Below are 9,108 nucleotides of genomic sequence, written 5' to 3'. Positions count from 1 at the left end.
AATCATTAACCTAAAATAAACTCAAACATATTTTTCATAAAAAAAAATACAATGGCATGCTCTAATATAAAAAGGTTTTGTAAATAACTAAAAACCATCTCTCCATCCAACTCCCTTAATTAGATGTGCATCCGTTCTCAAAAAGGATATGTGCCAGTGAATTGACACAACTTTTCAAATTTTATAAATATTTCACAACGTTTCTTTCTAAACATGTTTTAGTATTCATATTTCTTATCGTGATATCAAACAACATTAGTTAATGTCCCTTGGCATTGGCAATGGAAGAAATAATTGTCTCCCATGAAAAAGGAAAGTGACCACTTTCTATCAATATAGATATTATAAAATTACAAAAAGGAAAACCAATTTTCTAGTTGTCTACATTTAATAAAATTTACCATTCAGGCATCAGTCCTACGATTTTGAAATCTCTACTTAGTCTCCATTGCTGATGGAGGTTTGATTGATCACACGTAAGGTGCTTTAGTTATTCTGAATGTCATTAAATGCCAAGGGGTTGCGTACTGAAACTCAAACTCTGATCCTAAAGCACTTTCAATTCATATCTTCCCATTTACGTATCTTCACCACAATACAGAGCGGAAACGGTTTCATAACTCAAAATGGCAATAATAGAATTATACGAACCCTATGTTCGTCTCAACGTTATCTTGGAATGGGTAAAACATGGAAATTTTAACCAGTTATTAGCCTAGACAGAAAACGTTCCACAACTAACTCAGATGAAGCCTATTTTATATTTTGGCATAAATTGACAGAAAGGCCAGAAAGTTTTGAAATCACTAATGGCAAAAATATTCTGAATCAAACCCAGATTCAAGACATTATAATTCAAACGCAAATTAAAGCTAAACGTTTCTAAATATTGGAACATATTCAGTGACAATAATCTAACACACTGGCGCTTTCGACACAATGAAAGGCGGTGGAAGCCATGGCAGGTTGCTAGTTATTGTGTGCAGCTAGACACAGATAGAATGATTATTCATGGCCCTTCAGAACCCTAATATAGTAATATAGTTGCGGTTTTCTGATTTTTATTATTATAATCAATTCAATCCCAAAGTGAAGGGAACTGAGGTGGCTGGAATCCAAGAAGATCCAGAAATGAATTGGCCGACCGTGAACTGGGCCGCTACAGAAGAGCTGGTGATGACATGAAAACCAGGCCATTTCACACGGTGTGATGTTCCGGCCCCGGGGCCGGTGTTGATGTACTCGCCGTAATAGAGCGTATTCGGTGCAGAGCTTCCGCTCCATGGCAGCCAGCCGGCGGGATCAATGAAGCCGCCGAGATTTGACAACATGAAGACGGTACGAGAGTATGCCCTCCATGGCCTCCCCAGGTAGGTTTTGACGGACCCTATGACGAGTTGCAGGTCGGAAGCTGGTGTTACTTCACACTTATGGATAGAGATTCCGGTGTCCTGGTTGGGATCCGTTCTTCCCTGAGCTGTGATTGTGTTCTCCTGCCCGGTGATGGGCCTTCTTGGGAAGATGTTGCTGTTCTGGATTACTGCGGCCGTGTTTCCGAAGATGAAGTCGATGGTGCCATAGATATCAAGTTGGCGGTAGAATTGCCGGAGGGAGAAGACACATAAAGTGTCCTGGTACCCTTTCATACTGCACCTGTACAGGACCACCTGGTCTGCCCCTACCAGAAGCGCCACGGCCTGGAATTTCTGCGGCCCCGCTGTGTTCTGGAAGGTCATATCTTTAGCAATGAATCCGTTCCCTAACACGGCTGCGCAACCATTAAATCAGTTAATTCACTTTGATGAAAATCGTATAATGAATCTAAGAATAAGGAGTCCACATTCTCCGGAAACAATTAAAGCATATAAACAATATAGATGGAAATCAGGGAGTTCCTTTCTGTATAGGGTCGACGAACAAAGATGGAAACTAACTCCCTGGTTATCCTAAAATCTATCTCAATTGTGTATTTGCAAATCTGTATGAGAAACGAAATAGGTAATTCTTTTATAAAAAGTATTAATTTTTTTCTTTATTTTGAAATAATTAAAATTAAAATTAAAATTACTGGAAAACAAAAAGCAATTTGATTTTTAAAATTACTCGAAAACAAAAAGCAATTTGATTTTTTTTCTAAATAAACCAATTTTAAACAAAAAGCAATTTGATTTTTTTTCTAAATAAACCAATTTTAATTTTTTCTTCAAATAAACGAATGAGGATGAAAACAAATACCATTTTCTCAATGTACATTACTGCAATATCATCCATGATAATATTATTTATTTTTATAACTCTTCACCATCACAAAACATAATATCAACATCTCTAAATATTAAAATAATATGTTGAAAGAATAATCAATTAATTATTTTATTTATTTATAAAAAATATTTAAAATTAAATTATCATTAATATATTATTAATATATTATATGAATTGGTGATAGGATATTTTGTTAAGTCATTTTTTTGGCCATTCTTAAATGGATGGATTTGATGACTTAAATGGCCAAAATTTAAGATCTTTCAGGTAGTGTTTGCTCAAAACACACGTTAGATATCTTAAGACTCACATTATCTATAAAAATATCTCAAAAATATAATTATAAATGATGTTTATCTTTCATGAATGATCATCTATCTATAAAATATAAGAAAATGACTATAGTCATAAAAATTAAATAACTAATAATTATCAAAATATTTATTTTAGATATATTTCACATTATTAACATTAAAATAAAAATCATAAAAAATAACTAAATCATAGCTTTATTTTAAATAAATAAAATTATTATTAATTACAAAAAATCAATATATGAGTTAAACACAAATAAATAAAAAAATTAACAAGATTCTTAATCATGAAAATTTATGTAAATTATAACTTTATTCTAAATAAATAGAATTATTCTCCTCCTTTATGCTGATGATAACTCTTCATGTCTAGTGCTCCAAGATGGGTATGACAGTTAATACCCACAAGACTAAAGTCATGATCATTAAATCTAGAAATATCACTCATGATAGTTTCGTCTATGATAACCATTGTCTATAAATATTTTCCTCAGCTGAAGTGAAATCATAGCATCAAGAAAAGAATTATTGGAGGCTGGAAAACTTATTATGAGCTTGAAAACAATTGTAAGTCGGTGGATATTTACATTGGGAGCGAAAAAGGAATTATAGCATCAAGGAAAGAATTATTGGAGGTTGGAAAGCTTATTATGAGCTTGAAAACAATTGTAAGTCGACATATATTTACATTTGGAGTAAAAATGGCTCCTCTTTGAGACCCTTGTCACCCATGTTATCTTATACGGATGTGGAGTTTGGGGTTGCAGTATATCTAGAGAGTCGTGGAGAAAGATTGAAGTGATCCAAAAGAAATTCATAACCTATAACCTCAAGATCAAGGAAAATGCTCCCTATCATATCCTCTTGATCGAACTCGGTCAGTCCCCCATTGAAAGTACATTTATGTTTAGATATCTTATGTATAATTGAAAGTATATCTATGTTTAGATATTCGATGTATAAGAAGAAGTTTGACAACATCGATTCCAAGAGGCTCCCAAAAATTGCCTTTAACTTTAGTCGAAACCCCCACCTGTGACTCTTGTGATGGTGGCATAAGGATGCCTAGTCTTGGCTCAAGTTTTGGGGGATTAAGGAGGAGATCATCATGGGAAGCAAGGATAGTATCAAAGATACTATTACCTCTAATTTTAAGGACAAGATGTGGGATTGTAAGGAGATGGAGGGTAAAAGGAAGCTAAGATATTATAAGGAGGTGATCAACCCCACCCTTGATAACTAGAATTATCTCTCTATGTTGACCAACGCTAAGAAGAAAATGAACATCGATAGAATAAGAACTAATTCTCATGAGCTTCGAAGTGAGACTCAACATTGATCTACTCCCAAGACTCCCTGGGATGATAGAATCTATCAGATTTTTGATACTAAGAAGGTGGAAGATGAACAACACTTCCTTCTATACTGCCCAGTTCTTGCCACATCCACTCTTAATTCCCTATCATCAACCGTACCTCCAATCCTCTTGACTTATTAAGTCAGCCAAACTATAGCAAGCTTGGAGTGCTTCTTTCCCTCCTCCTTGATCATAGAAACAAGATTTTGAAGAATGACATCTGGACTCTTTTTTTTTAGGTACGATAGACCACATTGGTCTTAGTGGATGTTAATCATCATCATCATCATCATTATAAAAAAATCAATATATGAGTCTAACCCAATTTTTTAAGATTCTTAATCTTTGAAATTCTTCATTTGTAAATAAGTTTTGTTATCCTATTATGAGTCAATACCATGGTTTACTAATACCACATATCAAAAATATTATAACTCATATTCATATGACATTTTTTAAATTTAGAAAATATATAATTAGTTTTGAAAAAAAATATAACCTTTCATTTATAGTACTAAGTATGAGATACAATATTAGGTGGAGACTAAATCTCTACTATCCATTTAATAATGGTTAATAATTAAATTTAAAGTTTAGAAGCCTTATTCCAAAATAAACACTACTATCAATATAATTATAAAATATAAATTAATTTATATATTAATAATAATGATAAATCAAAATATATATATTTAATAATAATAAATATATTATTCATAACAATAAATAAACTTATATTTAATAATAATACTAATAAAAAAATAATAATTTTTTTATTAATAATTGAATAATAAATAAGAATAATCAAAATTTATTAAAAGTATATTTAATAATAATACTAATAAAAAAATAATAATTTTTTTATTAATAATTGAATAATAAATAAGAATAATCAAAATTTATTAAAATTTATATGCTTTATCAAATTTAAGGAAGAAATTAATCAAAATTCTATATGAATTTATTTTTATTTTCAATAAAAAAGAAAATAAGAGAAGTATTCTCGAATCAACTTATAAAGTTAAGAAGATTGGGAAGATGAGATTGTTATTTTTATAAGTTGATTAAATTTTAATATAAAATGAATAATAAAAAGAATTATCTTCACCTCTCTATGCGAAGTAATATTGTTTTTTTCTCTTTGATAATTGACTAACTCTTATTTTCACTGTAAAGTTCATGAAAATTAGTTTGTAAACTTTTTTATTTTCCTTTTAACGGTGATTAAAACTAAATAAGTAACAAACAAATAATTATATATATATATATAAATAAAACAATCTAATAGTAAAAAATGTATGGTTAAACTTTTTCATTCTGTAATGTTTTGAGAATTGATCCATTAAAATTTAGCCATAAAACTTTTGAAGATTAATCTTATTTTTTTCTTAAATTAATTAAAATATTAAAATATTATAATTATATTATTTAAAAAAATAAATTTATTAAATATAAAACCATCGATAGGAAATGTGTTTTAAAATACTTAGATCTATCTGTTCAAAAGCTAACGAATGAAGAACATATTTATAATATTTATTAAATATTAAAGAACATATTTATTTAATTATAAATATAAATTAAACTTAAAAATATTATGGATTTTATAGAGATATAAAATATTGTAAATTTTCCAAAAAAAAATCTCTAAATAATAATATTCCATTTTATTGTAATTTAAAAATTTATTAAAACTGTACAGCAATCTAATTTATGAAGTCCTAAAATAATAGTAATAACGAAATAGAAAAGTAATAAAAATAATAACTTTGTTAAATTTATCATTCAGTAACTCATTTAAATTTTTGTTTAGTGTGTAGTGAACAAATTTTGGAAAGAGTTGCGTCAAAGCTAGAGAGGAATGAGGGTTTGGACAATACCAACACGTACAGAAATACATCTTAAATAAATTTAAACAAATATGAAGGATGAAGGAGGGAGCTTTGTCTCTATTCTTACCGAAAGTTGCAGAAGCGTACGTGGTTGAACCATCTTGCACGTTCTTGCTTCCAGTAACCACGGTTCGATCCTTTCCATCGCCAATGAACATCAAATTCGGCATCGTTATTGGAATATTAACAGTCTCCTTGTAAACACCCGCCTTCACGTAGATGATGTGTCTCTTACTGCTTTTCTGAGGCGCTGCTGCTACTGCTTCCCCGATCGTTCGATAATTGCCAGAACCGTCTTGGGCAACGATTACGTTGGCTTTCTTGGACGTCGACTGCAACAGCCTTCGGTCCCCGACTGATAACCATTCCGGAAATCCGTCTTCTTCAACCCGACCGTACTGAGACTCGAACGCAGCTTGATCGCCGGCAGACAACATGGTTCGATTTTTCGAGGTGGCCTGAAGTTTGTACAAGGAAAGGGAGTTGCTCACTAATTCAGACACATTCACGGCGGTTGACGACATGAGAAGCCTTATAGGATTCGTAACAGACAATTTCATGTCATCAAAGCCATTCAAGCATGTGTCCAGGCTTGTCAAAGCTGCGCTCAGCCAGGTGGGGATATCTTTTTCCTCATAATTCCCGCTGAAACAAACGTTGATATGCTCAGCTGAAGCTTCAAAATGCACCACGCAGTCTCGCCACGCAGCGCGTTCTCTGTTATTCATTTTCTTTGTTCGCAGACTCAATGCCATGTCGTGTGCTCTCCAGGCCTCTTCCATGCTCACCCTCATTGCCAAATACATCAGATCACGACGTGTCGCTGTCTGATTTCCGTGCCAGGAAGACATCGAGGACACACAGCGGTCGGGGTATCGAGTCTGCTTGCAAACCGACCTAATGGCATTGGAGTGACTGTAGACGCCCCGCCCATAGTTAATGCAAACCGAAGGTCCAATCGACCGAAACAGGACGACAACAAACAGTAAAATTGAGGGAATTGCAGTTTCCGAAGATTCCAGCGCACAGTTTTTCTTTTCGCGTTCATACAAATCAACATAGTTATTTGAATAACTAGACATCTTGAAGCCAATCGACCTTTTTCAAACCACTTAAGTTGCAGTTTTTTTATTCAGAGACTGCTGTCTTCAGGGCAGAGAAAGAAAGGAACTTGAATGAATCGAATTGGTTTTTCCTTTGAGGACTGGCACACGATGCAGAGAAAACAAAGAAACATGTTCTCAACGGATGAATTGAATTGTCTTCCTCCTCACGTACTCTTGCACGTAATACGCTTATAGAATGGAAATAAATACGAATTTTTCAGGTGCTGGGAAGTTTTCATTATTACATGTTTGAAATCGGTAGGGTTCTCTGCGTGAAATTAACGTTTGCAATGCTGGCGTCCTAATCGGCAAGAATATTTACGCAATTCTTGTTAGGCCGGACATTGTCATCACTGTAACTATGCTAACACGGAATTCCTGAACTTCGGCGAACAATTCTTTCACCAACTAGAATATGACAGAAAGTGGTCATTTTCCGTGCTGAAGTTCTTATAATAATTATTTTTAGGTTGCAGAGATCCAGCTCCTGAACATTCATGGACTTGAAAAACCCTTATTCATATTCCGTTGCCCAGACATTCAATCAAATGCGTGCCGTGATGTAACATGTGTTTGATAATGTAATAGTGAACAGATTATCATATCCAGCCAGACATTCCATAACCAAACCTTACGTATATATTCGAACTTCGATATATGCAACTTTGTTTTATTCAAGTAAGCTACAATTGTGTATGAACCCTAGAATTGTGACCATACTATACCTTTCTGAATTGGGTTCAAACATTGAAAATATTCCCACTATTAGGCAACATTAGAATTCGAAAGTAATTATGGCAAGATGAAGCCCAACCTTATCTTTAAGGAGTTCAAACATGGAAAACATTCCCACTATTAGCAAGATGAAGAAACTGAAAATTTTCCAATGTATTAAAGAGGATAAGCCCAAACTTATTTTTGAAGTGTTGAATTAATGGAAAGTATTTGAGTATGAATAGGAGTTCACACATCGGAAATATTCCCACCATTGATGAACAAACTGAAAATCTTCCAAAGTATTAAAAAGGATGAAGCCCAGCATTTTCTTTGACGTGTTCAAGTATGGAAAATTTTCCAAGTATGAATTGTGTGAAGCTATGTAAGATGGGTTTGGCCGGATTAGGCTGGAGTGTTTGATAAGATGAGTTTGGCTAACTTGAGCTTGACGTGTTTATGGTGTATTGAGTGGTATAACTTTTAATAATATCCCGATGTTAAATTACGTTATTAAATATAAAAGATTTAAATTATACTTTTCAAATTTCTAATTATATTTATACAAAATTAAAAAATAAAAATAAACCCAAAAATAGACTAAGTAGACTGTATGTATTCTCGAAAACGACGTGTCACACGACATTCCCACACCGATGAAAGTTTATTATTTCTATATTTCCATTCTCTTTGAATCTAGATCATGAAAGGACCAACTGGAAGTGTTTAAGAATTAATGTATAAGATATGTTTCAAAGCTTTATAATGGAACAAGAATAACCTAAGCAAAAATTTATATTTACTTTTTATGGTTTTAATATTTAGTTAAGGATTAAAAGGAGCACATTGAAAGATCGATAGGGTAAGAGGTACATGGTAAATGTGAACAAATTGTCGTTTTCAATTTCAAAAGGGTCTCACTCCATTGAAATTCCGGATTTATAGATTGTTAATTTTTTCATAAAAATATTTTATGAAAATAATATCATTTTAAAGAATAATATTATTATAATAAATTAGATTCTATTATCCTTATTAAAATGGAAGACATAAAATACAAAAGATCCCATTTCTATTTCAATTCTTAATATGTTAATTTTTTCAAATAAACCTTTTTACTTAGTGATTATGGAACAATCTTTTTTACTTAGTGATTCGGACAACCCAACACATCTTTTCACACAGTAAATGATTATGTAATGGAGAAAAAAACACATAGTAACAAAAAAATATATTGTCACAATACACAAACCAGAATTGACATGATCCTACCCTATCTATAAAGAGGATCTAAACTTGCAAAATTGACATGATCCCAACCCCTCCCTTGAGAGGGCCAGGGCTGAACTAACTTTGATACAAACTCATAAAAATGAGAGAGTGAGCAATGTTGAAACACCAAAAAAAATGACACTATATTTCATAAACATGTAGAGGTTACATATAACTTATCAATTATG

At 32.3% G+C, this 9,108-nt stretch overlaps 1 pseudogene; it reads right to left on the bottom strand.

Annotated features, from left to right (window-relative positions):
* Nucleotides 1-1,073: 1,073 nt before the first annotated feature.
* Nucleotides 1,074-6,910, bottom strand: LOC149224260 (pectinesterase pseudogene; annotated as a pseudogene).
* Between the last annotated feature and the right edge of the window lie 2,198 nt (nt 6,911-9,108).

This window comes from Pinus tabuliformis, chromosome Q (genome assembly GCF_031772625.1).
Source record: "Pinus tabuliformis cultivar Carrire ecotype Pingquan chromosome Q, CPIR1, whole genome shotgun sequence".
Taxonomy (NCBI): domain Eukaryota; kingdom Viridiplantae; phylum Streptophyta; class Pinopsida; order Pinales; family Pinaceae; genus Pinus; species Pinus tabuliformis.
The sequence above is the reverse complement of the archived record's forward strand: the minus strand, read 5'-3'. Positions and strand labels throughout refer to the sequence as shown.